A 22,566-nucleotide genomic window follows, 5' to 3' on the forward strand; every position below is an offset into this window, starting at 1 on the left:
CAACTATGACTGCCTGGCTGGTATTCTGTCCATCTTCAACTGTGCAAGGCTGACTGTTCGTAAACAGCTGTGATACAGGTAAGTAATCATTCCGTTTCTATACATGTATTGACTTTTTCTTTTTTGTCATACAGTTTCCCAGGATCGCATGGCCGGCTTCCTCTCTGAAGGTGGAAACTACTAACGGGTCATTCCATCTGCTTCCCACTTCACAACTGTGGCTGTGTGGCTGGTATTCTGTCCATCTTCAACTGTGCAAGGCTGACTGTTCGTAAACAGCTGTGATACAGGTAAGTGATCATTCAGTTTCTATACATGTATTGACTTTCTTTTTTGTCATACAGTTTCCCAGGATGCCATGACGGACTCCCTCCTTGAAGGTGGAAACGACTAACAAGGGTCATTCCATCTGCTTCTCTCTTCACAACTGTGGCTGTGTGGCTGGTATTCTGTCCAACTTAAACTGTGCCGGGCGTACTGTTCATAAACAGCTGTGATACAGGTAAGTGATCATTCAGATTCAATACATGTATTGACTTTCTTTTTTGTCATACAGTTTCCCAGGATGCCATGACGGACTCCCTCCTTGAAGGTGGAAACTACTAACAAGGGTTTATCCATCTGCATCTCCAATCTCAACTATGACTGGCTGGCTGGCTATCTGTCCATCAACGGTGCCAGACTGACTGTTCGTAAACAGCTGTGATAAAGGTAAGTGATCATTCAGTTTCTATACATGTATTGACTTTCTTTTTTTTGTCATACAGTTTCCCATGATGCCATGACCGACTCCCTCCTTGAAGGTGGAAACTACTAACAGGGGTCATTCCATCTGCTTCTCACTTCACAACTGTGGCTGTGTGGCTGGCTTTCTGTCCATCATCAACGGTGCCAGGCTGACTGTTCGTAAACAGCTGTGATACAGGCAAATAATAATTCAGTTTCTATACATGTATTGACTTTTTCTTTTTTGTCATACAGTTTCCCAGGATCGCATGGCCGGCTTCCTCTCTGAAGGTGGAAACGACTAACAAGGGTCATTCCATCTGCTCCTCTCTTCACAACTATGGCTGTGTGGCTGGCTTTCTGTCCATCATCAACGGTGCCAGGCTGACTGTTCGTAAACAGCTGTGATACAGGTAAGTGATCATTCAGTTTCTATACATGTATTGACTTTTTCTTTTTTGTCATACAGTTTCCCAGGATGCCATGACGTACTCCCTCCTTGAAGGTTGAAACTACTTACAAGGGTTTATCCATCTGCATCTCCAATCTCAACTATGACTGGCTGGCTGGCTATCTGTCCATGAACGGTGCCAGGCTGACTGTTTGTAAACAGCTGTGATACAGGTAAGTGATCATTCAGTTTCTATACATGCATTGGCTTTCTTTTTTTTAATCATACAGTTTCCCAGGATCCCATGACGGACTCCGTCTCTGACGGTGGAAACTACTAACAGGGGTTATTCCATCTGCTTCTCACTTCACAACTGTGGCTGGCTTTCTGTCCATCTTCAACTGTGCCAGGCTGACTGTTCGTAAACAGTTGTGATACAGGTAAGTCATCATTCAGTTTCTATACATGTATTGACTTTTTCTTTTTTGTCATACAGTTTCCCAGGATGCCATGATGGACTCCCTCTCTTAAGGTGGAAACTACTAACAGGGGTCATTCCATCTGCTTCTCACTTCACAACTGTGGCTGTGTGGCTGGCTTTCTGTCCTTCTTCAACTGTGCCAGGCTGACTGTTCGTAAACAGCTGTGATACAGGTAAGTGATCATTCAGTTTCTAAACATGTATTGACTTTCTTTTTTGTCATACAGTTTTCCAGGATGCCATGGTGGACTCCCTCTCTGAAGGTGGAAACGACTAACAAGGGTTTATCCATCTGCATCTCCAATCTCAAATATGACTGGCTGGCTGGCTTTCTATCCATCTTCAACTGTGCCATGCTGACTGTTCGTAAACAGCTGTGATACAGGTAAGTGATCATTCAGTTTCTATACATGTATTGACTTTCTTTTTTGTCATACAGTTTCCCAGGATGCCATGACTGACTCCCTCTCTGAGGGTGGAAACTACTAACAGGGGTCATACCATCTGCTTCTTACTTCACAACTGTGGCTGTGTGGCTGGTTTCCTGTCCATCTTAAACTGTGCCAGGCTGACTGTTTGTAAACAGCTGTGATACAGGTAAGTGGTCATTCAGTTTCTATATATGTATTGACGTTTTTTCTTTTTTGTCATACAGTTTCCCAGGATGCCATGACGGACTCCCTTTCTGAAGGTGGAAATGACTAACAAGGGTTTATCCATCTGCATCTCCAATCTCAACTATGACTGGATGGCTGGCTATCTGTCCATCAACGGTGCCAGGCTGACTGTCTGTAAACAGCTGTGATACAGGTAAGTGATCATTCAGTTTCTATACATGTATTGACTTTCTTTTTTGTCATACAGTTTCCCAGGATGCCATGACGGACTCCCTCTCTGAAGGTGGAAACGACTAACAAGGGTTTATCCATCTGCATCTCCAATCTCAACTATGACTGGCTGGCTGGTATTTTTTCCATCTTCAACTGTGCCAGGCTGACTGTTCATAAACAGCTGCGATAAAGGTAAGTGATCATTCTGTTTCTATACATGTATTGACTTTTTCTTTTTTGTCATACAGTTTCCCAAGATCCCATGACGGACTCCCTCTCTGAAGGTGGAAACGACTAACAAGGGTTTATCCATCTGCATCTCCAAACTCAACTATGACTGGATGGCTGGTATTCTGTCCAACTTAAACTGTGCCAGGCGTACTGTTCATAAACAGCTGTGATACAGGTAAGTGATCATTCAGATTCAATACATGTATTGACTTTCTTTTTTGTCATACAGTTTCCCAGGATGCCATGACGGACTCCCTCCTTGAAGGTGGAAACTACTAACAAGGGTTTATCCATCTACATCTCCAATCGCAACTTTGACTGGCTGGCTGGCTATCTGTCCATCAACGGTGCCAGGCTGACTGTTTGTAAACAGCTGTGATAAAGGCAAGTGATCATTCAGTTTCTATACATGTATTGACTTTCTTTTTTTTTTCATACAGTTTCCCAGAATGCCATGACCGACTCCCTTTCTGAAGGTGGAAAATACTAACAGGGGTCATTCCATTTGCTTCTCACTTCAGAACTGTGGCTGTGTGGCTGGCTTTCTGTCCATCATCAACGGTGCCAGGCTGACTGTTCGTAAACAGCTGTGATACAGGTAAGTGATCATTCAGTTTCTATACATGTATTGACTTTTTCTTTTTTGTCATACAGTTTCCCAGGATGCCATTACGGACTCCCTCCTTGAAGGTGGAAACTACTAACAAGGGTTTATCCATCTGCATCTCCAATCTCAACTATGACTGGCTGGCTGGCTATCTGTCCATCATCGGTGCCAGACTGACTGTTCGTAAACAGCTGTGATAAAGGTAAGTGATCATTCAGTTTCTATACATGTATTGACTTTCTTTTTTTTGTCATACACTTTCCCATGATGCCATGACCGACTCCCTCCTTGAAGGTGGAAACTACTAACAGGGGTCATTCCATCTGCTTCTCACTTCACAACTGTGGCTGTGTGGCTGGCTATCTGTCCATGAACGGTGCCAGGCTGACTGTTTGTAAACAGCTGTGATACAGGTAAGTGATCATTCAGTTTCTATACATGTATTGACTTTCTTTTTTTTGTCATACAGTTTCCCAGGATGCCATGACGGACTCCGTCCTTGAAGGTGGAAACTACTAACAAGGGTTTATCCATCTGCATCTCCAAACTCAACTATGACTGGCTGGCTGGTATTCTGTCCAACTTCAACTGTGTGAGGCTGACTGTTCGTAAACAGCTGTGATACATGTAAGTGATCATTCATTTTTCTATATATGTATTGACTTTTTTTGTTTTTTGTCATCGTTTCCCAGGATCCCATGACGGACTCCCTTTCTGAAGGTGGAAATGACTAAAAAGGGTTTATCCATCTACATCTCCAATCTCAACTATGACTGGATGGCTGGCTATCTGTCCATCAACGGTGCCAGGCTGACTGTTCGTAAACAGCTGTGATACAGGTAAGTGATCATTCAGTTTTTATACATGTAATGACTTTTTCTTTTTTGTCATACAGTTTCCCAGGATTGCATGGCCGGCTTCCTCTCTGAAGGTGGAAACGACTAACAAGGGTCATTCCATCTGCTCCTCTCTTCACAACTGTGGCTGTGTGGCTGGCTTTCTGTCCATCATCAACGGTGCCAGGCTGACTGTTCGTAAACAGCTGTGATACAGGTAAGTGATCATTCAGTTTCTATACATGTATTGACTTTTTCTTTTTTGTCATACAGTTTTCCAGGATGCCATGACGTACTCCCTCCTTGAAGGTGGAAACTACTTATAAGGGTTTATCCATCTGCATCTCCAATCTCAACTATGACTGGCTGGCTGGCTATCTGTCCATGAACGGTGCCAGGCTGACTGTTTGTAAACAGCTGTGATACAGGTAAGTGATCATTCAGTTTCTATACATGTATTGACTTTCTTTTTTTTGTCATACAGTTTCCCAGAATGCCATGACCGACTCCCTTTCTGAAGGTGGAAAATACTAACAGGGGTCATTCCATTTGCTTCTCACTTCAGAACTGTGGCTGTGTGGCTGGCTTTCTGTCCATCATCAACGGTGCCAGGCTGACTGTTCGTAAACAGCTGTGATACAAGTAAGTGATCATTCAGTTTCTATATATGTATTGACTTTTTCTTTTTTGTCATACAGTTTCCCAGGATCGCATGGCCGGCTTCCTCTCTGAAGGTGGAAACGACTAACAAGGGTCATTCCATCTGCTTCTCTCTTCACAACTGTGGCTGTGTGGCTGGCTGTCTGTCCAACTTTAACTGTGCCAGACTGACTGTTTGTAAACAGCTGTGATGCAGGTAAGTGATCATTCAGTTTCTATACATGTATTGACTTTTTCTTTTTTGTCATACAGTTTCCCAGGATGCCATGACGGACTCCCTCCTTGAAGGTGGAAACTACTAACAAGGGTTTATCCATCTGCATCTCCAATCTCAACTATGACTGGCTGGCTGGCTATCTGTCCATTAACGGTGCCAGGCTGACTGTTTGTAAACAGCTGTGATACAGGTAAGTGATCATTCGTTTTCTATACATGCATTGGCTTTCTTTTTTTTAATCATACAGTTTCCCAGGATCCCATGACGGACTCCGTCTCTGAAGGTGGAAACTACTAACAGGGGTTATTCCATCTGCTTCTCACTTCACAACTGTGGCTGTGTGGCTGGCTTTCTGTCCATCATCAACGGTGCCAGGCTGACTGTTCGTGAACAGCTGTGATACAGGTAAGTGATCATTCAGTTTCTATACATGTATTGACTTTCTTTTTTGTCATACAGTTTCCCAGGATGCCATGACGGAATCCCTCTCTGAAGGTGGAAACTACTAACAGGGGTTATTCCATCTGCTTCTCACTTCACAACTGTGGCTGTGTGGCTGGCTTTCTGTCCATCATCAACGGTGCCAGGCTGACTGTTCGTGAACAGCTGTGATACAGGTAAGTGATCATTCAGTTTCTATACATGTATTGACTTTCTTTTTTGTCATACAGTTTCCCAGGATGCCATGACGGACTCCGTCTCTGAAGGTGGAAACTACTTACAGGGGTCATTCCATCTGCTTCTCACTTCACAACTGTGGCTGGCTTTCTGTCCATCTTCAACTGTGCCAGGCTGACTGTTCGTAAACAGCTGTGATACAGGTAAGTGATCATTCGTTTTCTATACATGTAATGACTTTCTTTTTTGTCATACAGTTTCCCAGGATGCCATGACGGACTCCCTCTCTGAAGGTGGAAAAGACTAACAAGGGTTTATCCATCTGCATCTCCAATCTCAACTATGACTGCCTGGCTGGTATTCTGTCCATCTTCAACTGTGCAAGGCTGACTGTTCGTAAACAGCTGTGATACAGGTAAGTAATCATTCCGTTTCTATACATGTATTGACTTTTTCTTTTTTGTCATACAGTTTCCCAGGATCGCATGGCCGGCTTCCTCTCTGAAGGTGGAAACTACTAACGGGTCATTCCATCTGCTTCCCACTTCACAACTGTGGCTGTGTGGCTGGTATTCTGTCCATCTTCAACTGTGCAAGGCTGACTGTTCGTAAACAGCTGTGATACAGGTAAGTGATCATTCAGTTTCTATACATGTATTGACTTTCTTTTTTGTCATACAGTTTCCCAGGATGCCATGACGGACTCCCTCCTTGAAGGTGGAAACGACTAACAAGGGTCATTCCATCTGCTTCTCTCTTCACAACTGTGGCTGTGTGGCTGGTATTCTGTCCAACTTAAACTGTGCCAGGCGTACTGTTCATAAACAGCTGTGATACAGGTAAGTGATCATTCAGATTCAATACATGTATTGACTTTCTTTTTTGTCATACAGTTTCCCAGGATGCCATGACGGACTCCCTCCTTGAAGGTGGAAACTACTAACAAGGGTTTATCCATCTGCATCTCCAATCTCAACTATGACTGGCTGGCTGGCTATCTGTCCATTAACGGTGCCAGGCTGACTGTTCGTAAACAGCTGTGATACAGGTAAGTGATCATTCAGTTTCTATACATGTATTGACTTTTTTCTTTTTTGTCATACAGTTTCCCAGGATGCCATGACGTACTCCCTCCTTGAAGGTGGAAACTACTTACAAGGGTTTATCCATCTGCATCTCCAATCTCAACTATGACTGGCTGGCTGGCTATCTGTCCATGAACGGTGCCAGGCTGACTGTTTGTAAACAGCTGTGATACAGGTAAGTGATCATTCAGTTTCTATACATGTATTGACTTTCTTTTTTTTGTCATACAGTTTCCCAGAATGCCATGACCGACTCCCTTTCTGAAGGTTGAAAATACTAACAGGGGTCATTCCATTTGCTTCTGACTTCAGAACTGTGGCTGTGTGGCTGGCTTTCTGTCCATCATCAACGGTGCCAAGCTGACTGTTCGTAAACAGCTGTGATACAAGTAAGTGATCATTCAGTTTCTATATATGTATTGACTTTTTCTTTTTTGTCATACAGTTTTCCAGGATCGCATGGCCGGCTTCCTCTCTGAAGGTGGAAACGACTAACAAGGGTCATTCCATCTGCTTCTCTCTTCACAACTGTGGCTGTGTGGCTGGCTTTCTGTCCAACTTTAACTGTGCCAGACTGACTGTTTGTAAACAGCTGTGATGCAGGTAAGTGATCATTCAGTTTCTATACATGTATTGACTTTTTCTTTTTTGTCATACAGTTTCCCAGGATGCCATGACGGACTCCCTCCTTGAAGGTGGAAACTACTAACAAGGGTTTATCCATCTGCATCTCCAATCTCAACTATGACTGGCTGGCTGGCTATCTGTCCATTAACGGTGCCAGGCTGACTGTTCGTAAACAGCTGTGATACAGGTAAGTGATCATTCGTTTTCTATACATGCATTGGCTTTCTTTTTTTTAATCATACAGTTTCCCAGGATCCCATGACGGACTCCGTCTCTGAAGGTGGAAACTACTAACAGGGGTTATTCCATCTGCTTCTCACTTCACAACTGTGGCTGGCTTTCTGTCCATCTTCAACTGTGCCAGGCTGACTGTTCGTAAACAGTTGTGATACAGGTAAGTCATCATTCAGTTTCTATACATGTATTGACTTTCTTTTTTGTCATACAGTTTCCCAGGATGCCATGACGGAATCCCTCTCTGAAGGTGGAAACTACTAACAAGGGTTTATCCATCTGCATCTCCAATCTCAACTATGACTGGCTGGCTGGCTATCTGTCCATCAACGGTGCCAGACTGACTGTTCGTAAACAGCTGTGATAAAGGTAAGTGATCATTCAGTTTCTATACATGTATTGACTTTCTTTTTTTTGTCATACAGTTTCCCATGATGCCATGACCGACTCCCTCCTTGAAGGTGGAAACTACTAACAGGGGTCATTCTATCTGCTTCTCACTTCACAACTGTGGCTGTGTGGCTGGCTTTCTGTCCATCATCAACGGTGCCAGGCTGACTGTTCGTAAACAGCTGTGATACAGGCAAATAATAATTCAGTTTCTATACATGTATTGACTTTTTCTTTTTTGTCATACAGTTTCCCAGGATGCCATGACGGACTCCGTCCTTGAAGGTGGAAACTACTAACAAGGGTTTATCCATCTGCATCTCCAATCTCAACTATGACTGCCTGGCTGGTATTCTGTCCATCTTCAACTGTGCAAGGCTGACTGTTCGTAAACAGCTGTGATACAGGTAAGTAATCATTCCGTTTCTATACATGTATTGACTTTTTCTTTTTTGTCATACAGTTTCCCAGGATCGCATGGCCGGCTTCCTCTCTGAAGGTGGAAACTACTAACGGGTCATTCCATCTGCTTCCCACTTCACAACTGTGGCTGTGTGGCTGGTATTCTGTCCATCTTCAACTGTGCAAGGCTGACTGTTCGTAAACAGCTGTGATACAGGTAAGTGATCATTCAGTTTCTATACATGTATTGACTTTCTTTTTTGTCATACAGTTTCCCAGGATGCCATGACGGACTCCCTCCTTGAAGGTGGAAACGACTAACAAGGGTCATTCCATCTGCTTCTCTCTTCACAACTGTGGCTGTGTGGCTGGTATTCTGTCCAACTTAAACTGTGCCAGGCGTACTGTTCATAAACAGCTGTGATACAGGTAAGTGATCATTCAGATTCAATACATGTATTGACTTTCTTTTTTGTCATACAGTTTCCCAGGATGCCATGACGGACTCCCTCCTTGAAGGTGGAAACTACTAACAAGGGTTTATCCATCTGCATCTCCAATCTCAACTATGACTGGCTGGCTGGCTATCTGTCCATTAACGGTGCCAGGCTGACTGTTCGTAAACAGCTGTGATACAGGTAAGTGATCATTCAGTTTCTATACATGTATTGACTTTTTTCTTTTTTGTCATACAGTTTCCCAGGATGCCATGACGTACTCCCTCCTTGAAGGTGGAAACTACTTACAAGGGTTTATCCATCTGCATCTCCAATCTCAACTATGACTGGCTGGCTGGCTATCTGTCCATGAACGGTGCCAGGCTGACTGTTTGTAAACAGCTGTGATACAGGTAAGTGATCATTCAGTTTCTATACATGTATTGACTTTCTTTTTTTTGTCATACAGTTTCCCAGAATGCCATGACCGACTCCCTTTCTGAAGGTTGAAAATACTAACAGGGGTCATTCCATTTGCTTCTGACTTCAGAACTGTGGCTGTGTGGCTGGCTTTCTGTCCATCATCAACGGTGCCAAGCTGACTGTTCGTAAACAGCTGTGATACAAGTAAGTGATCATTCAGTTTCTATATATGTATTGACTTTTTCTTTTTTGTCATACAGTTTTCCAGGATCGCATGGCCGGCTTCCTCTCTGAAGGTGGAAACGACTAACAAGGGTCATTCCATCTGCTTCTCTCTTCACAACTGTGGCTGTGTGGCTGGCTTTCTGTCCAACTTTAACTGTGCCAGACTGACTGTTTGTAAACAGCTGTGATGCAGGTAAGTGATCATTCAGTTTCTATACATGTATTGACTTTTTCTTTTTTGTCATACAGTTTCCCAGGATGCCATGACGGACTCCCTCCTTGAAGGTGGAAACTACTAACAAGGGTTTATCCATCTGCATCTCCAATCTCAACTATGACTGGCTGGCTGGCTATCTGTCCATTAACGGTGCCAGGCTGACTGTTCGTAAACAGCTGTGATACAGGTAAGTGATCATTCGTTTTCTATACATGCATTGGCTTTCTTTTTTTTAATCATACAGTTTCCCAGGATCCCATGACGGACTCCGTCTCTGAAGGTGGAAACTACTAACAGGGGTTATTCCATCTGCTTCTCACTTCACAACTGTGGCTGGCTTTCTGTCCATCTTCAACTGTGCCAGGCTGACTGTTCGTAAACAGTTGTGATACAGGTAAGTCATCATTCAGTTTCTATACATGTATTGACTTTCTTTTTTGTCATACAGTTTCCCAGGATGCCATGACGGAATCCCTCTCTGAAGGTGGAAACTACTAACAAGGGTTTATCCATCTGCATCTCCAATCTCAACTATGACTGGCTGGCTGGCTATCTGTCCATCAACGGTGCCAGACTGACTGTTCGTAAACAGCTGTGATAAAGGTAAGTGATCATTCAGTTTCTATACATGTATTGACTTTCTTTTTTTTGTCATACAGTTTCCCATGATGCCATGACCGACTCCCTCCTTGAAGGTGGAAACTACTAACAGGGGTCATTCTATCTGCTTCTCACTTCACAACTGTGGCTGTGTGGCTGGCTTTCTGTCCATCATCAACGGTGCCAGGCTGACTGTTCGTAAACAGCTGTGATACAGGCAAATAATAATTCAGTTTCTATACATGTATTGACTTTTTCTTTTTTGTCATACAGTTTCCCAGGATGCCATGACGGACTCCGTCCTTGAAGGTGGAAACTACTAACAAGGGTTTATCCATCTGCATCTCCAAACTCAACTATGACTGGCTGGCTGGTATTCTGTCCAACTTCAACTGTGTGAGGCTGACTGTTCGTAAACAGCTGTGATACAGGTAAGTTATCATTCATTTTTCTATATATGTATTGACTTTTTTTTGTTTTTTGTCATCGTTTCCCAGGATCCCATGACGGACTCCCTTTCTGAAGGTGGAAATGACTAAAAAGGGTTTATCCATCTACATCTCCAATCTCAACTATGACTGGATGGCTGGCTATCTGTCCATCAACGGTGCCAGGCTGACTGTTCGTAAACAGCTGTGATACAGGTAAGTGATCATTCAGTTTTTATACATGTAATGACTTTTTCTTTTTTGTCATACAGTTTCCCAGGATCGCATGGCCGGCTTCCTCTCTGAAGGTGGAAACGACTAACAAGGGTCATTCCATCTGCTCCTCTCTTCACAACTGTGGCTGTGTGGCTGGCTTTCTGTCCATCATCAACGGTGCCAGGCTGACTGTTCGTAAACAGCTGTGATACAGGTAAGTGATCATTCAGTTTCTATACATGTATTGACTTTTTCTTTTTTGTCATACAGTTTCCCAGGATGCCATGACGTACTCCCTCCTTGAAGGTGGAAACTACTTACAAGGGTTTATCCATCTGCATCTCCAATCTCAACTATGACTGGCTGGCTGGCTATCTGTCCATGAACGGTGCCAGGCTGACTGTTTGTAAACAGCTGTGATACAGGTAAGTGATCATTCAGTTTCTATACATGTATTGACTTTCTTTTTTTTGTCATACAGTTTCCCAGAATGCCATGACCGACTCCCTTTCTGAAGGTGGAAAATACTAACAGGGGTCATTCCATTTGCTTCTGACTTCAGAACTGTGGCTGTGTGGCTGGCTTTCTGTCCATCATCAACGGTGCCAGGCTGACTGTTCGTAAACAGCTGTGATACAAGTAAGTGATCATTCAGTTTCTATATATGTATTGACTTTTTCTTTTTTGTCATACAGTTTCCCAGGATCGCATGGCCGGCTTCCTCTCTGAAGGTGGAAACGACTAACAAGGGTCATTCCATCTGCTTCTCTCTTCACAACTGTGGCTGTGTGGCTGGCTGTCTGTCCAACTTTAACTGTGCCAGACTGACTGTTTGTAAACAGCTGTGATGCAGGTAAGTGATCATTCAGTTTCTATACATGTATTGACTTTTTCTTTTTTGTCATACAGTTTCCCAGGATGCCATGACGGACTCCCTCCTTGAAGGTGGAAACTACTAACAAAGGTTTATCCATCTGCATCTCCAATCTCAACTATGACTGGCTGGCTGGCTATCTGTCCATTAACGGTGCCAGGCTGACTGTTTGTAAACAGCTGTGATACAGGTAAGTGATCATTCGTTTTCTATACATGCATTGGCTTTCTTTTTTTTAATCATACAGTTTCCCAGGATCCCATGACGGACTCCGTCTCTGAAGGTGGAAACTACTAACAGGGGTTATTCCATCTGCTTCTCACTTCACAACTGTGGCTGTGTGGCTGGCTTTCTGTCCATCATCAACGGTGCCAGGCTGACTGTTCGTAAACAGCTGTGATACAGGCAAATAATAATTCAGTTTCTATACATGTATTGACTTTTTCTTTTTTGTCATACAGTTTCCCAGGATCGCATGGCCGGCTTCCTCTCTGAAGGTGGAAACGACTAACAAGGGTCATTCCATCTGCTCCTCTCTTCACAACTGTGGCTGTGTGGCTGGCTTTCTGTCCATCATCAACGGTGCCAGGCTGACTGTTCGTAAACAGCTGTGATACAGGTAAGTGATCATTCAGTTTCTATACATGTATTGACTTTTTTCTTTTTTGTCATACAGTTTCCCATGATGCCATGACCGACTCCCTCCTTGAAGGTGGAAACTACTAACAGGGGTCATTCCATCTGCTTCTCACTTCACAACTGTGGCTGTGTGGCTGGCTTTCTGTCCATCATCAACGGTGCCAGGCTGACTGTTTGTAAACAGCTGTGATACAGGTAAGTGATCATTCAGTTTCTATACATGCATTGGCTTTCTTTTTTTTAATCATACAGTTTCCCAGGATCCCATGACGGACTCCGTCTCTGACGGTGGAAACTACTAACAGGGGTTATTCCATCTGCTTCTCACTTCACAACTGTGGCTGGCTTTCTGTCCATCTTCAACTGTGCCAGGCTGACTGTTCGTAAACAGTTGTGATACAGGTAAGTCATCATTCAGTTTCTATACATGTATTGACTTTTTCTTTTTTGTCATACAGTTTCCCAGGATGCCATGATGGACTCCCTCTCTTAAGGTGGAAACTACTAACAGGGGTCATTCCATCTGCTTCTCACTTCACAACTGTGGCTGTGTGGCTGGCTTTCTGTCCTTCTTCAACTGTGCCAGGCTGACTGTTCGTAAACAGCTGTGATACAGGTAAGTGATCATTCAGTTTCTAAACATGTATTGACTTTCTTTTTTGTCATACAGTTTTCCAGGATGCCATGGTGGACTCCCTCTCTGAAGGTGGAAACGACTAACAAGGGTTTATCCATCTGCATCTCCAATCTCAAATATGACTGGCTGGCTGGCTTTCTATCCATCTTCAACTGTGCCATGCTGACTGTTCGTAAACAGCTGTGATACAGGTAAGTGATCATTCAGTTTCTATACATGTATTGACTTTCTTTTTTGTCATACAGTTTCCCAGGATGCCATGACTGACTCCCTCTCTGAGGGTGGAAACTACTAACAGGGGTCATACCATCTGCTTCTTACTTCACAACTGTGGCTGTGTGGCTGGTTTCCTGTCCATCTTAAACTGTGCCAGGCTGACTGTTTGTAAACAGCTGTGATACAGGTAAGTGGTCATTCAGTTTCTATATATGTATTGACGTTTTTTCTTTTTTGTCATACAGTTTCCCAGGATGCCATGACGGACTCCCTTTCTGAAGGTGGAAATGACTAACAAGGGTTTATCCATCTGCATCTCCAATCTCAACTATGACTGGATGGCTGGCTATCTGTCCATCAACGGTGCCAGGCTAACTGTCTGTAAACAGCTGTGATACAGGTAAGTGATCATTCAGTTTCTATACATGTATTGACTTTCTTTTTTGTCATACAGTTTCCCAGGATGCCATGACGGACTCCCTCTCTGAAGGTGGAAACGACTAACAAGGGTTTATCCATCTGCATCTCCAATCTCAACTATGACTGGCTGGCTGGTATTTTTTCCATCTTCAACTGTGCCAGGCTGACTGTTCATAAACAGCTGCGATAAAGGTAAGTGATCATTCAGTTTCTATACATGTATTGACTTTTTCTTTTTTGTCATACAGTTTCCCAAGATCCCATGACGGACTCCCTCTCTGAAGGTGGAAACGAATAACAAGGGTTTATCCATCTGCATCTCCAAACTCAACTATGACTGGATGGCTGGTATTCTGTCCAACTTAAACTGTGCCAGGCGTACTGTTCATAAACAGCTGTGATACAGGTAAGTGATCATTCAGATTCAATACATGTATTGACTTTCTTTTTTGTCATACAGTTTCCCAGGATGCCATAACGGACTCCCTCCTTGAAGGTGGAAACTACTAACAAGGGTTTATCCATCTACATCTCCAATCGCAACTTTGACTGGCTGGCTGGCTATCTGTCCATCAACGGTGCCAGGCTGACTGTTTGTAAACAGCTGTGATAAAGGCAAGTGATCATTCAGTTTCTATACATGTATTGACTTTCTTTTTTTTTTCATACAGTTTCCCAGAATGCCATGACCGACTCCCTTTCTGAAGGTGGAAAATACTAACAGGGGTCATTCCATTTGCTTCTCACTTCAGAACTGTGGCTGTGTGGCTGGCTTTCTGTCCATCATCAACGGTGCCAGGCTGACTGTTCGTAAACAGCTGTGATACAGGTAAGTGATCATTCAGTTTCTATACATGTATTGACTTTTTCTTTTTTGTCATACAGTTTCCCAGGATGCCATTACGGACTCCCTCCTTGAAGGTGGAAACTACTAACAAGGGTTTATCCATCTGCATCTCCAATCTCAACTATGACTGGCTGGCTGGCTATCTGTCCATCATCGGTGCCAGACTGACTGTTCGTAAACAGCTGTGATAAAGGTAAGTGATCATTCAGTTTCTATACATGTATTGACTTTCTTTTTTTTGTCATACACTTTCCCATGATGCCATGACCGACTCCCTCCTTGAAGGTGGAAACTACTAACAGGGGTCATTCCATCTGCTTCTCACTTCACAACTGTGGCTGTGTGGCTGGCTATCTGTCCATGAACGGTGCCAGGCTGACTGTTTGTAAACAGCTGTGATACAGGTAAGTGATCATTCAGTTTCTATACATGTATTGACTTTCTTTTTTTTGTCATACAGTTTCCCAGAATGCCATGACGGACTCCGTCCTTGAAGGTGGAAACTACTAACAAGGGTTTATCCATCTGCATCTCCAAACTCAACTATGACTGGCTGGCTGGTATTCTGTCCAACTTCAACTGTGTGAGGCTGACTGTTCGTAAACAGCTGTGATACATGTAAGTGATCATTCATTTTTCTATATATGTATTGACTTTTTTTGTTTTTTGTCATCGTTTCCCAGGATCCCATGACGGACTCTCTTTCTGAAGGTGGAAACTACTAACAAGGGTTTATCCATCCACATCTCCAAACTCAACTATGACTGGCTGGCTGGCTATCTGTCCATCAACGGTGCCAGGCTGACTGTGTAAACAGCTGTGATACAGGTAAGTAATCATTCAGTTTTTATACATGTATTGACTTTCTTTTTTTTGTCATACAGTTTCCCAGAATGCCATGACCGACTCCCTCTCTGAAGGTGGAAACTACTAACAGGGGTCATTCCATTTGCTTCTCACTTCACAACTGTGGCTGGCTTTTTGTCCATCTTCAACTGTGTGAGGCTGACTGTTCGTAAACAGCTGTGATACAGGTAAGTGATCATTCAGTTTCTATACATGTATCAACTTTCTTTTTTTATCATACAGTTTCCCAGGATCCCATGACAGACTCCCTCTCTGAAGGTGGAAACTACTAACAGGGGTCATTCTATCTGCTTCTCACTTCAAAACTGTGGCTGGCTTTCTGTCCAACTTCAACTGTGCAAGGCTGACTGTTCGTAAACAGCTGTGATACAGGTAAGTGATCATTCAGTTTCTATACATGTATTGACTTTTTCTTTTTTGTCATACAGTTTCCCAGGATGCCATGACGGACTCCCTCCTTGAAGGTGGAAACTACTAACAAGGGTTTATCCATCTGCATCTCCAATCTCAACTATGACTGGCTGGCTGGCTATCTGTCCATTAACGGTGCCAGGCTGACTGTTCGTAAACAGCTGTGATACAGGTAAGTGATCATTCGTTTTCTATACATGCATTGGCTTTCTTTTTTTTAATCATACAGTTTCCCAGGATCCCATGACGGACTCCGTCTCTGAAGGTGGAAACTACTAACAGGGGTTATTCCATCTGCTTCTCACTTCACAACTGTGGCTGGCTTTCTGTCCATCTTCAACTGTGCCAGGCTGACTGTTCGTAAACAGTTGTGATACAGGTAAGTCATCATTCAGTTTCTATACATGTATTGACTTTCTTTTTTGTCATACAGTTTCCCAGGATGCCATGACGGAATCCCACTCTGAAGGTGGAAACTACTAACAGGGGTTATTCCATCTGCTTCTCACTTCACAACTGTGGCTGTGTGGCTGGCTTTCTGTCCATCATCAACGGTGCCAGGCTGACTGTTCGTAAACAGCTGTGATACAGGTAAGTGATCATTCAGTTTCTATACATGAATTGACTTTCTTTTTTGTCATACAGTTTCCCAGGATGCCATGACGGACTCTGTCTCTGAAGGTGGAAACTACTTACAGGGGTCATTCCATCTGCTTCTCACTTCACAACTGTGGCTGGCTTTCTGTCCATCTTCAACTGTGCCAGGTTGACTGTTCGTAAACAGCTGTGATACAGGTAAGTGATCATTCGTTTTCTATACATGTAATGACTTTCTTTTTTGTCATACAGTTTCCCAGGATGCCATGACGGACTCCCTCTCTGAAGGTGGAAAAGACTAACAAGGGTTTATCCATCTGCATCTCCAATCTCAACTATGACTGGCTGGCTGGTATTCTGTCCATCTTCAACTGTGCAAGGCTGACTGTTCGTAAACAGCTGTGATACAGGTAAGTAATCATTCCGTTTCTATACATGTATTGACTTTTTCTTTTTTGTCATACAGTTTCCCAGGATCGCATGGCCGGCTTCCTCTCTGAAGGTGGAAACTACTAACGGGTCATTCCATCTGCTTCCCACTTCACAACTGTGGCTGTGTGGCTGGTATTCTGTCCATCTTCAACTGTGCAAGGCTGACTGTTCGTAAACAGCTGTGATACAGGTAAGTGATCATTCAGTTTCTATACATGTATTGACTTTCTTTTTTGTCATACAGTTTCCCAGGATCCCATGACGAACTCCCTTTCTGAAGGTAGAAACGACTAACAAGGGTCATTCCATCTGCTTCCCACTTCACAACTGTGGCTGTGTGGCTGGCCTTCTGTCCATCATCAACGGTGCCAGGCTGACTGTTCGTAAACAGCTGTGATAAAGGTAAGTGATCATTCAGTTTCTATACATGTATTGACTTTCTTTTTTTTGTCATACAGTTTCCCAGAATGCCATGACAGACTCCCTTTCTGAAGGTGGAAATTACTAACAGGGGTCATTCCATTTGCTTCTCACTTCAGAACTGTGGCTGTGTGGCTGGCTTTCTGTCCATCTTTAACTGTGCCAGGCTGACTGTTTGTAAACAGCTGTGATACAGGTAAGTGATCATTCAGTTTCTATACATGTATTGACTTTCTTTTTTTTATCATACAGTTTCCCAGGATCCCATGACGCACTCCCTCTCTGAAGGTAGAAACGACTAACAAGGGTCATTCCATCTGCTTCTCACTTCAGAACTGTGGCTGTGTGGCTGGCTTTCTGTCAATCATCAACGGTGCCAGGCTGACTGTTCGTAAACAGCTGTGATACAGGTAAGTGATCATTCAGTTTCTATATGTGTATTGACTTTTTCTTTTTTGTCATAGAGTTTCCCAGGATGCCATGACGGACTCCCTCCTTGAAGGTGGAAACTACTAACAAGGGTTTATCCATCTGCATCTCCAATCTCAACTATGACTGGCTGGCTGGTATTCTGTCCAACTTCAACTGTGTGAGGCTGACTGTTCGTAAACAGCTGTGATACAGGTAAGTGATCATTCAGTTTCAATACATGTATTGACTTTCTTTTTTGTCATACAGTTTCCCAGGATGCCATGACGGACTCCCTCTCTGAAGGTGGAAACTACTAACAGGGGTTATTCCATCTGCTTCTCACTTCACAACTGTGGCTGGCTTTCTGTCCATCTTCAACTGTGCCAGGCTGACTGTTCGTAAACAGTTGTGATACAGGTAAGTCATCATTCAGTTTCTATACATGTATTGACTTTCTTTTTTGTCATACAGTTTCCCAGGATGCCATGACGGAATCCCACTCTGAAGGTGGAAACTACTAACAGGGGTTATTCCATCTGCTTCTCACTTCACAACTGTGGCTGTGTGGCTGGCTTTCTGTCCATCATCAACGGTGCCAGGCTGACTGTTCGTAAACAGCTGTGATACAGGTAAGTGATCATTCAGTTTCTATACATGAATTGACTTTCTTTTTTGTCATACAGTTTCCCAGGATGCCATGACGGACTCTGTCTCTGAAGGTGGAAACTACTTACAGGGGTCATTCCATCTGCTTCTCACTTCACAACTGTGGCTGGCTTTCTGTCCATCTTCAACTGTGCCAGGTTGACTGTTCGTAAACAGCTGTGATACAGGTAAGTGATCATTCGTTTTCTATACATGTAATGACTTTCTTTTTTGTCATACAGTTTCCCAGGATGCCATGACGGACTCCCTCTCTGAAGGTGGAAAAGACTAACAAGGGTTTATCCATCTGCATCTCCAATCTCAACTATGACTGGCTGGCTGGTATTCTGTCCATCTTCAACTGTGCAAGGCTGACTGTTCGTAAACAGCTGTGATACAGGTAAGTAATCATTCCGTTTCTATACATGTATTGACTTTTTCTTTTTTGTCATACAGTTTCCCAGGATCGCATGGCCGGCTTCCTCTCTGAAGGTGGAAACTACTAACGGGTCATTCCATCTGCTTCCCACTTCACAACTGTGGCTGTGTGGCTGGTATTCTGTCCATCTTCAACTGTGCAAGGCTGACTGTTCGTAAACAGCTGTGATACAGGTAAGTGATCATTCAGTTTCTATACATGTATTGACTTTCTTTTTTGTCATACAGTTTCCCAGGATCCCATGACGAACTCCCTTTCTGAAGGTAGAAACGACTAACAAGGGTCATTCCATCTGCTTCCCACTTCACAACTGTGGCTGTGTGGCTGGCCTTCTGTCCATCATCAACGGTGCCAGGCTGACTGTTCGTAAACAGCTGTGATAAAGGTAAGTGATCATTCAGTTTCTATACATGTATTGACTTTCTTTTTTTTGTCATACAGTTTCCCAGAATGCCATGACAGACTCCCTTTCTGAAGGTGGAAATTACTAACAGGGGTCATTCCATTTGCTTCTCACTTCAGAACTGTGGCTGTGTGGCTGGCTTTCTGTCCATCTTTAACTGTGCCAGGCTGACTGTTTGTAAACAGCTGTGATACAGGTAAGTGATCATTCAGTTTCTATACATGTATTGACTTTCTTTTTTTTATCATACAGTTTCCCAGGATCCCATGACGCACTCCCTCTCTGAAGGTAGAAACGACTAACAAGGGTCATTCCATCTGCTTCTCACTTCAGAACTGTGGCTGTGTGGCTGGCTTTCTGTCAATCATCAACGGTGCCAGGCTGACTGTTCGTAAACAGCTGTGATACAGGTAAGTGATCATTCAGTTTCTATATGTGTATTGACTTTTTCTTTTTTGTCATAGAGTTTCCCAGGATGCCATGACGGACTCCCTCCTTGAAGGTGGAAACTACTAACAAGGGTTTATCCATCTGCATCTCCAATCTCAACTATGACTGGCTGGCTGGTATTCTGTCCAACTTCAACTGTGTGAGGCTGACTGTTCGTAAACAGCTGTGATACAGGTAAGTGATCATTCAGTTTCAATACATGTATTGACTTTCTTTTTTGTCATACAGTTTCCCAGGATGCCATGACGGACTCCCTCTCTGAAGGTGGAAACTACTAACAGGGGTCATTCCATCTGCTTCTCACTTCACAACTGTGGCTGTGTGGCTGGCTTTCTGTCCATCATCAACGGTGCCAGGCTGACTGTTCGTAAACAGCTGTGATACAGGTAAGTGGTCATTCAGTTTCTATATATGTATTGACTTTTTTTCTTTTTTGTCATACAGTTTCCCAGGATGCGATCACGGACTCCCTTTCTGAAGGTGGAAATGACTAACAAGGGTTTATCCATCTAAATCTCCAATCTCAACTATGACTGGATGGCTGGTATTCTGTCCATCTTCAATTGTGCAAGGCTGACTGTTCGTAAACAGCTGTGATACAGGTAAGTGATCATTCAGTTTCTACACATGTATTGACTTTTTCTTTTTTGTCATACAGTTTCCCAGGATCCCATGACGGACTCCCTTTCTGAAGGTGGAAACGACTAACAAGGGTTTATCCATCTGCATCTCCAATCTCAAATATGACTGGCTGGCTGACTTTCTGTCTATCTTCAACTGTGTGAGGCTGACTGTTCGTAAACAGCTGTGATACAGGTAAGTGATCATTCAGTTTCTATTCATGTATTGACTTTTTCTTTTTTGTCATAGAGTTTCCCAGGATGCTATGACCGACTCCCTCTCTGAAGGTGGAAACTACTAACAGGGGTCATTCCATCTGCTTCTCACTTCACATCTGTGGCTGGCTTTCTGTCCATCTTCAACTGTGTGAGGCTGACTGTTCGTAAACAGCTGTGATACAGGTAAGTGATCATTCAGTTTCTATACATGTATTGACTTTTTCTTTTTTGTCATACAGTTTTCCAGGATGCCATGACTGACTCTCTCTGTGAAGGTTGAAATTACTAACAAGGGTCATTCCATCTGCTGTCAGTTCAGAACTATGGCTGTGTGGCTGGATTTCTGTCCATCTTCAACTGTGCCAGGCTGACTGTTCGTAAACAGCTGTGATACAGGTAAGTGATCATTCAGTTTCTGTACATGTATTGACTTTCTTTTTTTTGTCATACAGTTTCCCAGGATGCCATGACGGACTCCCTCCTTGAAGGTGAAAACGACTAACAAGGGTTTATCCATCTGCATCTTCAATCCTAAATATGACTGGCTGGCTGGCTTTCTGTCCATCTTCAACTGTGCAAGGCTGACTGTTCGTAAACAGCTGTAATACAGGTAAGTGATCATTCAGTTTCAATACATGTATTGACTTTCTTTTTTTTGTCATACAGTTTCCCAGGATGCCATGACGGACTCCCTCCTTGACGGTGAAAACGACTAACAAGGGTTTATCCATCTACATCTCCAATCTCAACTATGACTGGATGGCTGGCTATCTGTCCATCAACGGTTCCAGGCTGACTGTTCGTAAACAGCTGTGATACAGGTAAGTGATCATTCAGTTTCTATACATGTATTGACTTTCTTTTTTATCATACAGTTTCCCAGGATGCCATGATGGACTCCCTCTCTGTGAAGGTTGAAACGACTAACAAGGGTCATTCCATCTGCTGTCACTTCAGAACTATGGCTGTGTGGCTGGCTTTCTGTCCATCAACGGTGCCAGACTGACTGTTCGTAAACAGCTGTGATACAGGTAAGTGATCATTCAGTTTCTATACATGTATTGACTTTCGTTGTTGTCATACAGTTTCCCAGGATGCCATGACGGACTCCCTCTCTGAAGGTGGAAACGACTAACAAGGGTTAATCCATCTGCATCTCCAATGTCAAATATGACTGGCTGGCTGACTTTCTGTCCATCTTCAACTGTGTGAGGCTGACTGTTCGTAAACAGCTGTGATACAGGTAAGTGACCATTCTGTTTCTATACATGTATTGACTTTCTTTTTTTAGCATACAGTTTCCCAGGATCCCATGACGGACTCCCTCTCTGAAGGTGGAAACGACTAACAAGGGTTTATCCATCTGCATCTCCAATCTCAACTATGACTGGCTGGCTGGTATTTTGTCCATCTTCAACTGTGCCAGGCTGACTGTTCATAAACAGCTGTGATACAGGTAAGTGATCATTCAGTTTCTATACATGTATTGACTTTCTTTTTTTTTCATACAGTTTCCCAGGATGCCATGACGGACTCCCTCCTTGAAGGTGGAAACTACTAACTAGGGTTTATCCATCTGCATCTCCAATCTCAACTTTGACTGGCTGGCTGGCTATCTGTCAATCAACGGTGCCAGGCTGACTGTTCGTAAACAGCTGTGATAAAGGTAAGTGATCATTCAGTTTCTATACATGTATTGACTTTCTTTTTTTTGTCATACAGTTTCCCAGAATGCCATGACAGACTCCCTTTCTGAAGGTGGAAATTACTAACAGGGGTCATTCCATTTGCTTCTCACTTCAGAACTGTGGCTGTGTGGCTGGCTTTCTGTCCATCATCAACGGTGCCAGGCTGACTGTTCGTAAACAGCTGTGATACAGGTAAGTGATCATTCAGTTTCAATACATGTATTGACTTTCTTTTTTGTCATACAGTTTCCCAGGATGCCATGACGGACTCCCTCCTTGAAGGTGGAAACTACTAACTAGGGTTTATCCATCTGCATCTCCAATCTCAACTTTGACTGGCTTGCTGGCTTTCTGTCCATCTTCAACTGTGCAAGGCTGACTGTTCGTAAACAGCTGTAATACAGGTAAGTGATCATTCAGTTTCTATACATGTATTGACTTTCTTTTTTT

The sequence above is a fragment of the Salminus brasiliensis genome, chromosome 8, assembly GCF_030463535.1.
Source record: "Salminus brasiliensis chromosome 8, fSalBra1.hap2, whole genome shotgun sequence".
NCBI lineage: Eukaryota > Metazoa > Chordata > Actinopteri > Characiformes > Bryconidae > Salminus > Salminus brasiliensis.